Source organism: Labeo rohita, chromosome 12 (assembly GCF_022985175.1).
Source record: "Labeo rohita strain BAU-BD-2019 chromosome 12, IGBB_LRoh.1.0, whole genome shotgun sequence".
NCBI lineage: Eukaryota > Metazoa > Chordata > Actinopteri > Cypriniformes > Cyprinidae > Labeo > Labeo rohita.
In genome coordinates this window covers 1394145-1410995 of record NC_066880.1, presented here as the reverse complement: position 1 = coordinate 1410995, position 16851 = coordinate 1394145, and the positions used below count along the sequence as shown (strand labels likewise).

Here is a 16851-nt window from a genome sequence, read left to right as displayed (position 1 = left end):
ATCTATATATAATTAAATATTTAAAAATTCATATTAAATTATTATTATTTAATATTTAAATTATTTTAAATGACATTTTATTTAAATATTTAAACTAAAAATTATTTAAAAGTATTTATATAAAAATGTACAAAAAATGTACACACACACACACATATATACACATACAAAAAAATCACATTTAAAATTCATATTTAAATGTATATTTTATGTTTTGCTTCTCAAGTAATTAGTATCTTTATGCAAGTTATTTTTCTTAATTATCTCAGAATTAATGGAAAAAGTGAAAAAGTCTCTCTAAACTCCAAACTCAAGTTCAATCATGTTTACAGTCATTTGCATTTCAACAGCTTTAAACAAACCGACAGCTTTTTACTGATCAGACCTGCTGTGCTGCTCCAGACAGTTTACAGCAGAACGCAAATGTAGAATAAATCCATCATAAATGTCAGAAGCGTCCAGAGACGTCATCGAATTACTGTCCTGTCAGTGTCAAAGAGAGCTACACAATATATCATAGCCATAATGTATTGCCAATACAACATCTACCAATAAAAACATCACATAAAAATCTAAATATATGATGCAACACAGAGCCAAAACACTGTAAAAATACACAATTTGCTTGGCTCAGTTTTTCAGATTCACAGACAACTGCAAAGCAAATTCAATCTATTTTTCTGTTTTTGAATGAAAAATGAAAGCAAAATGTTTCAGTTTAAGAGATAGCTTCAGTGGCTTCAGTAGCTTTCAGAGGAACAACATCATTAACGTGTAACGTCTACAATCAGATCCCATTACAATGAGCCTGTGTGTGTGTGCTGTGTAAACACACCGACTCGGAGAGCTTCACTAAGCTACATGCTTACAAAAGGGCATTAACAGCGGCTAGTGAATGATTGTAGGGCATTATCATCGAGCAAAGAGCCGAGACAATGTTAACGGATAACCGCTTAACCGTGAAAGCGCAGAAGAGCCTCAGCGTGACGTCTCAGAGCGTTCTAACATGTCACACGCTCTCAGAGCCCAACAACTGCTTGTGCATTTTCGTGCATGTGTTCAACATGCAAATTCCAAGCAATGCATTCACTCAGACTGCGCAAACTGCTCTTTTGTTGCTCGCATACACGTGCTCTGCTGGAAATGATGCCTATTTTTGCACTTTTTTTTGTCATTATTTACTCAAACCTATATGCTGGTTTATATTTTATATTCATGCATTTTGCATGCAAAATATCTAAAGTAACTTTCATACAACATACAACCATATTTTGTTTTTGTTGTTTTTAACTATTATATGACTTCTGAAGACTTAAAATATAGTGCACATATGGACTACAAATATGGTGCTTTAACTACGTTTTTCTTGTTCTTTAGAAGCTTGACATGTTCATTATAAACTTTTGCACAGAAAAATCTTTTTTAATCAGTATTTATGTCTTATTTTCCAGTAAAAGTATCTTTAAATCGAAATGCATTTATTTGAGAAGCAAAAATCCATAAGACTTACTGATTTTTTTAAATCAATATTGTGTTCAGAGAATATGAATATGAGAATATATTTTTTAAAAAGTTTAGGTTTTTTATTTTTTTACTCCACTAACAAATGTTGTAATTTATGATTGAAACAAATTAAAAAATAAAATAAAATATATATATGTAAAAGTGATTCAGATAATTTCTGTTCTCATTTTACTAATTTTGTTGTGTGTTTATGTAAATTGTATTAGTTTTTTTTGTTTGTTTTTTTTAAATATGTCTATATATATATATATTAGTTTTTTATACAAAAATGAGAAATGAGGTTTAGGTTTATAGTTGTTATTTTTTTACTCCACTAACAAATGTTGTAATTTATGTATAATATTATTTAAAAACAACTGTAAAGTGAATTTCCAGAGATGCTGTAAAGTCTTTGCCTGCATTAGACACTCATTATCAGACAATCAGGCGCTTATTAAAACGAAAAAAGGATATCGAAACTCACTCTGTTTATTCTCTTGATTCCTGGTCTTACTGTGAATGATTCATCTGTGACGTTGCTCGTAATCTTTCATCAAAATACACCGTAAATCCTAATAAGTTAGCAGAACTCTGAATCTGAGGTAATCAGTTACATAAATATTTAATAAAATCCAAGATCAGGTTAGTGAAACTCCAGATTATGATTTTTGTTCTGCACAAGCATATTAAATGCTCTTAACTTAAATATCGAGTAAGGTTGATTAACTTGCTCAATCCCTAAAATTAATTTATTTTCAGTCTGCTTTATTTTCCACCATTCATTCAGTTCCTGATGTATATTAATATTATATTTTCTGTTTTAAAGTTTTGATTCACTTTCACTGTGTTTTTGTCATATTTAATTTTTTTTATTTCATTTTAGTTAAATTAGCTTTAGTAATTTTAGTACTCAAACTTTAAATGAAAATGGGAAACAGTTGGCTTCGCAACTAGCTGAAAAAAAAATACATTTTTTTATTTATTCAGGTTAATGTTTATTTTATTTCAAGTAATGTAAATCTAAATGTGATTAAACAATTATTTTTATATTTTCTGTTTCAATTCCATTTAATTCTGAACAACGCACTAAACGCAAGAACTGATAACAAATTTTAACAGCAGAAGTTCACATTTGTTGCATGAACAGAACTGAAGTGCCGTAACCAGCTATTATGCAACAACTTGCAACGCAGCTCATCCAATCAGAACTATCTTCATTATGAATCAGCATCATAACAATGCTTCAGCAATGTGGCTGATTTTAATCAGAACAGTGAATTCTGTTGAATCATGAATCATAGGAGAGATCATTATAAACAATCACAGGATGCCTTTGCGGTCCTGATCTCACGAGCGACCAACTTTTATCCTCCTCCTGTTTCCTTCTCCTCCCATCGCTTCATTCCCTCACTTTATGAGCTTTGGCACCTCAATCATTGATCACCGAGAGACGAAAACAGCTCCACCCTTACAGAAACGCACATCTCTGGCTGTTTATTCTGTTACTCTCCACTGCGTTTGTCAGCAAACACGCACACAGGCGATCATCTATCAGGATCTGGGCGCACGTTCGGATGGAAGGAAAGTAATAGCAGTGACGTGCCGCTGTTCAGCGCACTGGAACGCTTCCATTTCATTGTGATGGAGACGCAGTCAGGCGAGACGTCATCATGTCAGGGGTCTGCAGACACACAGGATTTGTGATGGAAGAACACAGACGTGAGGATCAAACGTGTACAGACACACCCTGACCCTCACACACATCTAACGACCAGCAAATGCCTTCAAACCATCTCAAATCACAACGTATTACAACAAAAACCTCCTTCAGCTGACAGGCTGATCTACACTGTCATGCACATCTTGTGTGTAGTCCTGAGTCACATGCAAAAATAGCCAATAAATGGATTTTTGGTTTTTTTTTGGTTTTTGTACTAGTAATTATTTAATGCCCCTGACTAATTTGCACACACTATTTACAACTTCATTGTTTTTAAAAAAAGTCTTCTCTGCTCAACAAGGCTGTATTTATTTGATCAACAATACAGTAAAAATTGTAAAATATTATTACTATAATTTGAAATAGTCATTTTCTATGTAAATATATTGTAAAATGTAATTTATTGCTGTGATGCAAAGCTGAATTTTCATCATTTTTTTCAGTACATGATCCTACAGAAATCATTCTAATGTGCCATCAAAATTTAAAATATATTCACACAGAAAAGTTATTTTAAAATGTGATAATATTACACAATATTACTGTTTTTACTGTATTTCATATTAAATAAATGCAGCTTTGAGCAGAAGAGACTTATTGCAAGTAATAATAATAATTATTAATAATTGGATTAGATTAAATAATTGGTAAGATTAAAACAAATAAGTAATAATTGGTAATCAAAATTTATTTCAGTAGATTTTAAATGTTTTTGTTACCAGTTACATGACACAAAAGAAGTTTGAAAGATAAGATGCATCAAAGTAATATGAAATTATTTTCAAAGTTATATAATAATTAAAATAAATAATACAAATAAAATAATAAAGAAAATAAAATAATAAATAATTAGTTAATAAGATGATATTTCATCAAAGTAAAAAAAAAAAAATCATGAAATTTTTTTCAAAAGGTTATATAATAATTAAAATAAATAATATGCAAATAAAATAATAAAGAAAATAAAATAATAAATAATTTATATTAATAAGTTCCTCCTTAAAGGAACAGTTCACCCAAAAATAAAAATAATTCTGTCATCATTAACTTCTCTGTTGACTTTCTTTCTTTCCTTCTCTATTTTTTATTCATGCTCATTTTTAGGTGAACTACACCTTTAAGAACAAGTAGGGCAACCAAAAAATTATAAAATACTAATAACTAGTAGCTGCAAAGCCCCTAGTGTATATTTAAGTCTTTTTAAGTAAGACTATATAAAGGGCCGGTGCATCTAAACTTACAAAAACAATTGTTAATGGCATCATTAAGGAATCAGAATCATTAAATGGAATTAATTTTTATTTTTTTATGATTCTAATCTCAAATCAGCCAAATGCTGAACTGTGTGTGTAACTAAGGAAGCGTCTGTGTGTGTCATAACACTATGCACAATAACATCAGAGCACATGAGCCAGCGCTAAAAACACACTGACCTCTGCTCAGCAGCTGATAAGTGCTTGTTTTGCGAGCGTTTTGTACTGACTCACAGACTGAAAACACACACGGGCGAACAGATAAAATCACTCTTGTTTTCAGAAGCTCAACAGAGACCCACGCTGTTTGGAGGACAGCAAACAGCATGACGTCACGAAACGGTGAGTAACGTCCTCACGTCACTGACAGTTTGACTGAAACATCTGAACCCACGTCAGTCGGACTGACAGGTAAAAATTACAAAAACAGGGTTTTTCTGAAGTTCATGTGACGTACGCAACCATTCACATCTCCATTCCATACGGATCAATACTGAAACAAACCATGAGGTCATTATTATGTGACTACCCAATTTCGGGAAGATTTTAAACGTGGAAGTGGAAAACATGAACAATAAGACAAGAAACATATTACTGATGTATACTAATGTACTATAAAATCAAAACGGAATATTTTTATTTGAAGATTTAACTATTATATTTAATTATACAAATAATATTTTATGAAAAATACAATTTATTTCATAGCATAGAAATAATATTTAATAATAACAATTATTTTTTGAATATACTATGAAATACAGTGGAATAATACAAATTATTATCTAAATATTTAACTATTAAATTCATTTAAATATTTAAATTTTATATTTTTTAGCGCTGGGCAACGATTAATCACATCCAAAATAAACATTTTTGTGCACATAATATATGTGCGTGTACTGTGTATATTTATTATGTATATATAAATTCACACACAATCATGTATACATTAATAAAAAATACATATTAAATATATTTATATATAATATAAATTACATGAACATAAATATATACATGTAAATACATGTAAATATTTTCAAATATATACCGTATGTGTGTGTCTTTATATATATATAATAAATATACACAGTACACACACATATATAAACAAAAACGTTTATTTTTGATGCGATTAATTGAGATTATTCGTTTTAACAGCAGTAATATTTTTTATTTTATTATACAAATATACTTTTATGAAATATTGTATTAATTTAATAGCACAATAGTAATATTTAATATGATGATAATTATTATAAATATTTTACTATGTTTAAATATTATTATTATTACTATAAAATAAAATGGAATACTAATTTAAATATTTAAATATATTTATTTTAATATTTAATTTTATTAAAATAGCGCTATTATTATTATTATATTTATTTTATTAGACAAATACTACTTTATCACAAATTCCACTTATTTCACAGTACAGCAGTATTTGATAATAATAATAATTATTAATATTAAATATTAAAATATAAATTATTTTTTATTTACAGTACAATAGTATTTTTTGTCTGTATAATTAGCATTATTATAAAAATGCCAATTACTGATTATTAATTTATTAAAATATAATCTGTCTATGATGTAAACATGCAGTGATTACAGGACGTCTCACAGGATGAACTCTTAAAGGTTTGTTTGTCAGTCTCTGGACGTCCATTAGCTGGATCCGGTGCACTCAAGACACAGGCTTGGCAATTCTTCTCAATTTTCCTGACGGATCTGGTGTATCAGACCCATTTGGCTGAGTGCACCGAGTCACAGAGAGACACTTTCAATTCAGCCAATGTGTGCTGATAGACTGCAGACGAGCTCTTACAAACAGGGCCAATCACAAACACACATCCCACAGCCCGCGAAAACGTGAAAACGTACTTTTAAAAACACTGGACCAAAATACACCTGATAGCACAGGTAAAACACATCTGTCTGATGCATGCATAGAGGATAACAATACAAGGTGGAAGTGTGATGCAATGAATAAAACGTGAAACAAAAAGAGATGCTCTGGATTTTACACTGCAAACTGACTAACAGATGTCAACTTTTTATTATTTATTATGCATTTAATTTTTTAATACATTTTATTACATTTAATCCAATATTTGGTGATATTACTTATTAAAAAATAAATGCATTACAAAATAAATAAGAAAAAGGCAATTAATTAAATTCACACAAATAAACTCCAATTTTTGGCCACATTTGGTGCATGATCAGTGCACATTTTAAACAAATTATTTGTCTATAATTAACCAGGATATTGTCTACAAGGCGGTGTGTTTGTGTGGCATCTGTGCAAACGGATGTGTTTTTGGATGAAGGAAGAGGTCAGCGACCTTTCCACAGATCTTAGCGTTGGGTGTCTGCTAGCCATCTGACCTGACCTCTGTGTGTGTGTGTGTTTGATGTAGACCGACTCGCAGGCGTCTCATCGCAGCGGAGCAAGATAGATTATCTCAACGGCGACTACACACCCAAAACACAGCCAAAATAAGACCTCTTGCACCTTCTGAACGACTCTAGCTGCTTTAGTGCATACAAACAGAGCAAAGACAGGATGTTTACCCTGGTAAAACACAACAGTTTAATTCATTACCACCAGCTTTGACTTCATAAAGCCTCACAGCAGAGTGTGTGAAGACTAAAGCAGAGTTAACAAGCGATCGAACACACGTGCTACAACACTGCTCGGTGTCAATGTGTCTTTTGTCCACATCTACAGCTGAATAGGACAGACGACCCCCTCGCTACACACTCTCTGGGGCCCGTCAAGGAGGACGAATAGAGCGTGGCCATAAAATCCCTCCTCAGATTCACGTCTGGTCTTCCTGTTTCTGGACTGCGAGCGGACAAACACTAGAGATGCGATCAGAGCTTGCAATGGCTTACATCACTCGTTTCTCAGAGCAAAAGCACAATTGGCAAGAATCACGTCTGAGTTCATTTTTAATTATGCATAAACCGCAATAGAACAAATAGAACATTATGCAACTCGGTACAATCACTGGTGACTAAAGTCCACTCACAGTAAAGTGGAATTTAAGGGCTGGTAAAGGACTCAACTAAAGAAATAGCTACAATGGTCAGCTTTTTGGTTGTTGTTGTTTCTGCACAGATGTCCAGGCGTGAAACAGCAGCATCTTCTCTCTCTCTCTCTCTCTCTCTCACACACACACACACTTCCTTTTACTTCAATGCACAAAAACACATTTACGACCTTAAAAGTTCTCTTAAAGTGTTTGCACTTTAAGAAAACTGAAGTAACACTTTACACTGTGCGTGTTACTGTATCTATTTTGGTAGTGACCAATGCAACTACAATTGTTAAAACAAAATAAACATATAAAGTACTTATATGTGTAATTAAAAGCAGGATATTAATATGAGCACTAATGCAAAGATGCACTAAAATATGCGGGATTTTATGAATGAAACAAACCCGCTTCAGTGCAGCCAAGTGTGTAAAATCGCCCGAGCTAAGCAGGATGATTCGCCTGGATCATCCAAACATCAATTAATGATCCGAATCGTCCGAATGAGGCTGAATTAATGATCCGAATCACGGCGCATCGCGATCCCGCTTGAATCCCGCAGCCCGTCGGACTGCACACCCGCGAGCGCACCGCGAGTCCCGGTCCGATCCCGCAGGATGGAGATGATGAACTCTTTCATTATCCAGAACCAAGAACAAAACCATCCCGAAGCAGCTGAAAAGGCTCTTACCGGTTAAATCCCGCTGGAGGAGGAGTGATAATATCCGCTGCGCTGTTGAAGTATGTTGCGTTCTCTCATGATCTCTCAGCTCCAGTGTCACATTACATCCAGCTCATTCTATTTCCACAGACACGCTGCGGGCGGATGGAAAACACGGCGTGGATTCACACGGTCCTGGATTCTGGCGGAAAACCAAACCAAATACTTCTGGGGCGTCGAGTGTACAATGACCCAAATTGTGCAAGTGTAAGCAGCAAAAACTGTCAGTTTAACCACAGTAACCTACATAGGTGTTTAAAAATAGAGGAGTTTTCAAATATTCCATCTTCATCATTAATTTAAATAAAAATCATTTCAAAGTAGCATTTATATATAGATGAGGAGTTCATTTGCAATACCAGACAACTCAAAAAAAAGTTCAAAAATCAGTTTTTTTTATTTTGCATTTCAAGCAATATCAATCAAACTGCAGTTGTGTTGTTTTGATTAAATAATAAGTAAAAAAAAATAGTAAAAGTAAAAAAATAGAGCTAACTAACACAATAAAACAATGAAAACATAACACAATAAAAAACATGATTTATAAAAATGTATAATTAATAGTTATCTGTTTTTGAAAATAAACTCTACTCATATATATATATAGATAGATAGATAGATAGATATTATTACTTATTAGAATATTTATATAATATACGCATTATTTGCATATATAAAATAATACACAAATAAATATATATTCTTTATGTCATTTATTATTTATTTGCATTATTTATTTGAATATTATATTATATTTCCATATGTAGTCCTTATATATATATATAGATAGATAGATAGATAGATATAGATATATTATTACTTATTAGAATATTTATATAATATACACATTATTTGCATATATAAAATAATACACAAATAAATATATATTCTGTATATGTCATTTATTATTTATTTGCATTATTTATTTGAATATTATATTATATTTCCATATGTAGTTTATATATATATATATATAGATTGATAGATAGACAGATAGATAGATATAGATATATTATTACTTATTAGAATATTTATATAATATACACATATATTATTTGCATATATAAAATAATACACAGATACATATATATTCTGTATGTCATTTATTATTTATTTACATTATTTATTTGAATATTACATTATATTTCCATATGTAGTCTTTATATATATATATATATATATATACAGATAATCACATATTCTAATATGCCTATATAGCATTCTAATAAATAACGTAAATGAATAATAAATAACATATAGATACTATTTTTTCTGCATATTATTTTATACATATTAATTAATATAAATAATTAATAAATAACATAAATAATATAAATAAATCAATATGTATATTATATATATTCCATTAAGTAACATTTAATTTAAATAAAATATTAAAACATTTATTTATTTATTTATTTATATAACACTACACAATCATACATACATACACATATATGAGTTTACTTGCAAAAAACAAACAAACAGATAACTCAAAAAATTTAATTCAGTCATTTTAAAAATAATTACAAATCATGTTTTTTATGTTATCATTTTTTTATTGTGTTTTATTGTATTAGTTAGCTGTTTTATTTAATTATTTTGTTATTTTTACTTAATCAAAATAACCCAACTGCAGTTTGATTGAGAATAATTGGAATGCACAATGAAAAAACATGATTGTTTAAAATATATATGTGTGTGTGTGTACTTGTTTTTGCTACATTTTGGGGGGACCAAATGTCCCCACACGGATACTAAAACCCGAAATTTTTGACATTGTGTTAAAAAATTATTAAAAATAGTAAATTATGTTTATCTGATAGTGTACCGATGCAAACATGTTTTCTGTGAGGGCTAGGTTTAGGGTTAGGGTTGGGTTAGGGGATAGACAATATCGTTTGGTCAGTATAAAATCTATAGAGGTCTATGGAAAGTCCCCACAATTCACAAAAACAAACGTGTGTGTGTGTGTGGTATCCATAGTGCACATAAATAACCATAATAATATATTTTCATATCTAAGGCCTTTCAAATGTTCCATCCTCTACACTAATTTAATAAAGCATTTTAAAACACCTGTACAAATATAAATCTGTTAAATATATATATAGTACACACACACACACACACATATATATACATACATACATACAAATATGTATAATTTACATGCGAATAATAGAAATTTAACATTACATTTTATCTGTTATCAAATACATACGGGTATCTGTCTGCCTACTGTAATGTTTTACAGGCTGAAGTGGGTAAGGAATCGTTACTCGCATTTACTCCGGTCTCCGTGTTTTGCGGTTCTCCGGTGTAAAGCTCAGAGTAACAAAGAACATGTTTGAGATCCCCAGCAGCAGCAGCCCGACCAAGCGGTGACGTCAGGGACACACACACACACACACACACACACACACACAGAGTCCATATCATATCTTGACAGGTTTATGTACTTGCAGTTTACCTGGAATGAAGGTTTGAGTTCAGCTTGTCAGAAGTCGTAGGCTGGTTTTAATTGTGGTGATTGTCAATATAGGAGCACCAACAACACCTGGTACTTGACACTGGCAGCTTCTGGCAATTAAAAACATAAAAACATAAATATGTTAAAAAAAAAATAAAAAAAGACAATATATAAATATGCATATAAATGCTGTAAATACAATGTGTATGTATAAAAAACTACATTACACACATACATATTTTATACATACATAAATTAACACACACACACATGCATATACGTATCATAAAATCAGTTCATATGGCTCATGTGGCTAGTGTATATCAATTTAGATATATACAAATATACAGTTAATATTTATATGAATGTAGATTTTACAAATTAGCACTGTTCTGTTTTGTTTAGCTGCATGTTCCCCAGCCACTATGTGCATGTGTGTGTGTATGAGAGACAGGACTGAACAATAAGGGTCATGAGTTGTGTTAAAGGTCACCATCTGCATTGATTTCTGTCTGTCTCCACTTATCTGCACATGCAGCCTTTCTGCTATCTTCACATATGCAAATACACACAAACCCACGGCCCTGGGGGTGTACGGACACGGACACACACGCCGAATGACTTCCTCCACCCGTCTGAAGACGTAACATGCGTTCAGGCCGCTCACATCACTGCTCTTTGGATTTACGCATGAGGTCTTACACATGCAAACTGGGCAGAACGGGTTCATGTGAGTAATTAAGCCATTATATGTCTTTGCACTGAATAGCTGACTGTTAAAAATTAACATTTGGTCATTTACTCACCTTCATGTTGTTCCTAAGCTGCGTGGCTGTCTTTCTGTTAAGCACAAGAGCAGATTGAGAAGTTTATCAGGCCCAAAAGCAACATAAATGCATCACAAAATATGGTTTTAAGCCTGTTTCTATTCACACTTCTGACATTCTGCTTAACATCTCATGTCATGTTTCACAAAAGAAAACGTGTACAAAATGACAAGAGACAATGTGTGCACTATGTCTTTAAATGTCTTGGTTTGATCTGAAGTGTGCATATACAGATTACCATATATGATTTGCATGCAGGTACATTTTTAGAAACACATTTGTATATTTGCGTTCAGGTGTGGCCGAGCAGATTTAAACGTGTGGGTTCGTCAGAGCGCCATGATCTGAATCAATTAATAAAATGTCAGTCAGAGTAACTCTCTCGCACACGCTGAAGCAGATAGCATGCAAATACATGTTCATATTTCCTCTTCAGCTGTTATTTATAGCCTGCAGCAGGTCCTGATCTCGCAGATTGCTGTGTAGAACGTAAATGTGTTATGAATATTATCACATGCAGGTGTGCTGAGCTCTAATGAGCGATAAAGTACCACACACACCACAGGAAACAGAATCTGATGCTTCCTCTAGTGCTGCTGTAGGTTGAGCTCTGATTGGCTGATAGAACGGCATCACGTGTGTGAATGTATGAAGATAACACGCTCAAACCATATCTGCATTCTGACCCTTCAGAAACCACAGGTGCAAAATTGTTTTAAGGCATTAAGGTTGCTAAATAAAAATGTGTTTTCAGATTTTCTTTCTAAATGCTTCAAGATAATATTTTAAATGTGACTTTTAAATGTGAATATTTATTCAGGATTTCTGCAGGTTTTATGAAAAAAAATGTAAGACTTTTTAAAAGATGTTTTTAAGACCAATTAAAGAAAATGTAAGGAATAAGTTAAAGGAAACACAAGACATTAATATGTTGTCTAAATGTAAATGTCTACACAAAGACTATATTAAAAATACAGCCAGTGTCATTTTAGTATCAAGATATTATTCTAGTTTTTATTAATATTTTGAGGGGTTTTTTTACGTGTTTTCATTTGGGTTAAAATATGAGTAATTTTGTTGCGTGTTTTTGTCAGTTTTTTAAATGTCTGTATAGTTTTATTCATTTTTTATATCAGTTTTAGTTTAGTTATTTTAGTATATCAAGTTAAACTAACTGATATAATAAATAACATATACAATATAATATAATAAATGAAATCGATTTTTTATATATATTTTCATTTTTATTTTGCATCTCATCTAAAAATATCTTGATTTAAGGATGTTTAGATATTATTTGAATTAGAAAACAAGACAAATTTTAAATTCATATTTGTTATATTTACTTATTTATCTTTTATTTTATTTTGCATGTTTTGTGTTTGCATTTAAGACTTTCTGCTCCAATTTAAGACCTTATAGTAAAGTGAAGCAGTTGCACTTATTCCAGTACATTGCCTTTCATTTGTACAGAAAATTCACACACTGTGCAAGATAATTTGTGTTTCCCAGACTTTTTGTGTACTAATCTGGAGTTTTGATTTCTACAACTGCATTTTAATAATGACTGATATAATGGACATAACATAACATAAAATAACATGAAGCATATGATAATTTTGTTAAAGCAAAAGTCCCAATTCTCCTGCTTTCTCTTTTCTGTTTCAGTGATGCATCGCTGCTGAATCTCACATCAGCACAGTAAAGCTGCAGGACACACAACGGCGGCACCGACACTAACTGAAGCTTAAACGCTAACATATGTCACTGACTCTTCACACACTGACCTTAATCTGCTGGAGAGGATTGGTGTCCTTCAGTAACGACATTACCCAAAGCATCTACCCGAAACAAACACACACACTCTACAAGTGTCTGGGTCATGTCTCGTGATATACTTGAATGCATATGCTGCATAACTTGAATGCAAGTTGCTTTGGATAAAAACATGTTTTTCTGCTTCAGAGGCATCAAAAAATTCATTATTTAAATTTTAAACTAATATTTCAATAATATGTTAAATATATAAATATATAAAATATATTTTTATTAAAAAATAATTTTAATAATTTATATTTTTCAAAAATATTTTGCATGCATATTGTTTCAAAACAGCTTTACAGAAAAATAGTGCAGTAATATTGTCATTAAATATTATTTTTATACCTTATGCAATATAAGTCAAATGCCATAATGTGAAAAAGGTAAACTGCATAATAATATATGATTTATGCAATTATGCTGCTAAAGCATTTGCAGAACAGACAACAAAATATTGATTTTTTTTTTTTTTTTTTTTAACTTAAGTGGTGCAGCAGTAAAGTATTGGGCAAGACTTGTGTGCTGCTGTGTGAAAACATCATTAGTTACTTTACATGTGCATAATCAGAGTTACAGTAATACACACAGGGTGTTGTAATGAGGCAGTAATGGTCAGTGCTCTCATGATAAAAGCCTTTTTATAACCCTCCTCTGCTCTGACACACACTGCCTTTCATATTCCTGACCTCTCCTTCAACTTAGACCATCCATTACTGACTCATGCTTTACACACACACACACATTATCCTATCCACACATCCCCCACATACATTGCCATTACACATGCTCACAACATACACTCTTTATTTATTTATCATTTCCTAGATTTGAACGAAGATCAAACCCAAATCAAACAAAGCTTTCAAAAATCAACACAACCAAAGCAATATTCACCGCAGTAAAAACTACGATAACCAGTCTCTTGTACAGTTTAAAATGCATTTACAGTAAATCATTACACGACGATAGTGGATAAAAGCGCATTAATGAGACTCAGCATCCTGTAAGTCAGCCGTTAACTTAACTAAAGCTTCCTTAATCTCAACAGATGCCATAAACAAACTACAGATGAATAAATCATTGCACGTTCACTGTTATAGAGACTGAAATCGAGTTATTCCACACTGGAAACATCTCTTAGTCTCTCTGCTGGATCCCATTAGCTGTCTGCTTCATCTGTCTACATCATTCAGCCATTAACACTGCTGTAATACAGAGACAGAGCCTTTCCTAGACATTTTAAAAGGTTTTTAAAAGCCTGTGCACGTGAATTGTTTAACAGATTTATGCAGTCACACTGAACACGGAAATGAAATCACATTCTATTGAATTACTGTCCAACAGCAAAACACAGGATATTCAAGAACTTAAGGTTCATGGTGATATTGGTGCATAAGCTTAAATGATCTATGAGGAATTAATATATCAATTACTTGAATAATCTATATATTTATTCCCGAAGCTCAAACTGTAGAGGATTGTGCTAGAAATGCCAAAGTGCAAGAAAAATGTTTAGGCTATTTAAATGGAAGTCATTTTGGATAAAAGCACCTGACAAATGCATACACTACCAGTCAAAAGTTTTTGAACAGTAAGATTTTTAATGTTTCTCTTCTGCTCACCAAGCCTGCATTTATTTGATCCAAAGTACAGCAAAAACCAGGCTTGCCAGGTTGTCATAACAAAACCCGCCCAAACGCATTTCGAGATGGGTCCACCGTAAAAAAAATTGCATTACCGGGGATAAAATGCACGTTTTTTGTTGGAGTTCCCCTGGTAAATTTGCATTTCAGGAACTAAATGTGACGTTATTGAGGTCACTTCAACCAGCGGACATCAAAAGCTACCTGTGGCAACAGTGTACAAGTAGCCCAATTCTGTGGGAAAACCGCAGACTTGGCAACACCGGCAAAAACAGTAAAATTTTGAAATATTTTTACTATTTAAAATAACTGTTTTCTATTTGAATATATTTTAAAATGTTATTTATTCCTGTGATTTCAAAGCTGAATTTTTGGCATCATTACTCCAGTTATCAGTGTCACATGAACCTTCAGAAATCATTCTAATATTCTGATTCTACATTTTAAAATCTATTCAAATAGAAAAGTTAGTTTAAATAGTAAAAAAAAATTAAAATTGTAGTTTTGCTGTACTTCGAATCAAAAAAATGCAGGCTTGGTGAACAGAAGAGACTTACTATTCAAAAACTTTTGACTGGTAGTGTACATGTAAATTTGTAATAATGTTTTAATTAACACTCTGAATGTTTTATTTTATTATTTTACTGTATTTTAACACTGTTAAGCTATTATAATCATAAAGCTTAATTTGATTAGGATTAGTATTCGCTCCAAAACTAGCTGCTTCTGTAAACAAACCACAATCAAACAGCGCCACCTATTGGCAGATCGACGGATATACGGCTGGAATTCGAATCATACCACTATCAAAAAAGGTAATAATACACAATATCAAATATAAAGTGAATTACTACAGCTAAGATGTACCTTTGTTTATTGCTGTATTCATGAATGTTGTGATGGACTCCTCAGATCGTGTGGCGGTTTGCAGCTCGTTACCACAGAGGAACAGAGAACGTGAAGGGTCTGGAAAGACGTGTTGTGAAGGAACAACCAAGCAGACGACGCTGGTTCAGTTACTGTAAACAAAGGAATGAAATATACACTTGTATTTACGTGGAAAAATGTTTTTTTCACTGTCACGAAGACCATTTATTCATCTCCAGAGGCTTTAGTGGCATCAGCTTGAGCTGCCCTTGAAGCGATTAACCCTTATTTTGGCGGCAAACTTAACGTTTAAATTCCTCACTGGCAACCGCCACTAATCCGGAAAAACCACATTAAAAACATTAGAAATGTCTATTTGTGATCTCTTACATACTATATTCAGCTATGTTTTCATTTCTGGCTAATGAAGTCATTTTAGGTTTATTTGCCGTTCAGCTCAGCCATAAAATGAGCCACACAACAGGTGAGTGAGTGAGGTGTGTGTTATTATGACAGGAACGTCGATTAAATAGTAAACTTAACCCTTACAGAAACTTATGGACATTACTGGAATGAAATATAAAGCCTGCATTTATTTGATCCAAAGTACAGCAAAAACCAGAGTTGCCAGGTTGTCATAACAAAACCCGCCCAAACGCCATTAACCGTTATTTTGGCGGCAAACTGAACGTTCGTTCAAATTCCTCACTGGCAACCGCCACTAATCGAGAAAAACCACATTAAAAACATTAGAAATGTCTATTTGTGATCTCTTACATACTATATTCAGCTATGTTTTCATTTTTGCTAATGAAGTCATTTAAGGTTTATTTGCTGTTCAGCTCAGCCATAAAATGAGCCACACAACAGGTGGGTGAGTGAGATCTGTGTTATTATGACAGAAACATCGATTAAATAGTAAAATTAACCCTTACAGAAACTTATTAACACATTACTGGAGTGAAATATA

At 32.2% G+C, this 16851-nt stretch overlaps 1 protein-coding gene across 3 annotated transcripts in view; it reads right to left on the bottom strand.

Annotated features, from left to right (window-relative positions):
- The window catches only part of LOC127174400 (zinc finger MIZ domain-containing protein 1), a 45746-nt gene extending 37408 nt beyond the window's left edge, over positions 1 to 8338 (bottom strand). The window contains exon 1 of one of the 3 annotated variants that reach the window (XM_051124822.1): positions 8221 to 8338. The gene's annotated coding sequence lies outside the window, so the exon portion shown is untranslated. Of the gene's footprint in view, positions 1 to 7936; positions 8199 to 8220 lie in introns of those variants that run through there. The other 2 variants (XM_051124823.1, XM_051124824.1) reach the window with 2 other exon arrangements.
- Positions 8339 to 16851: the final 8513 nt, after the last annotated feature.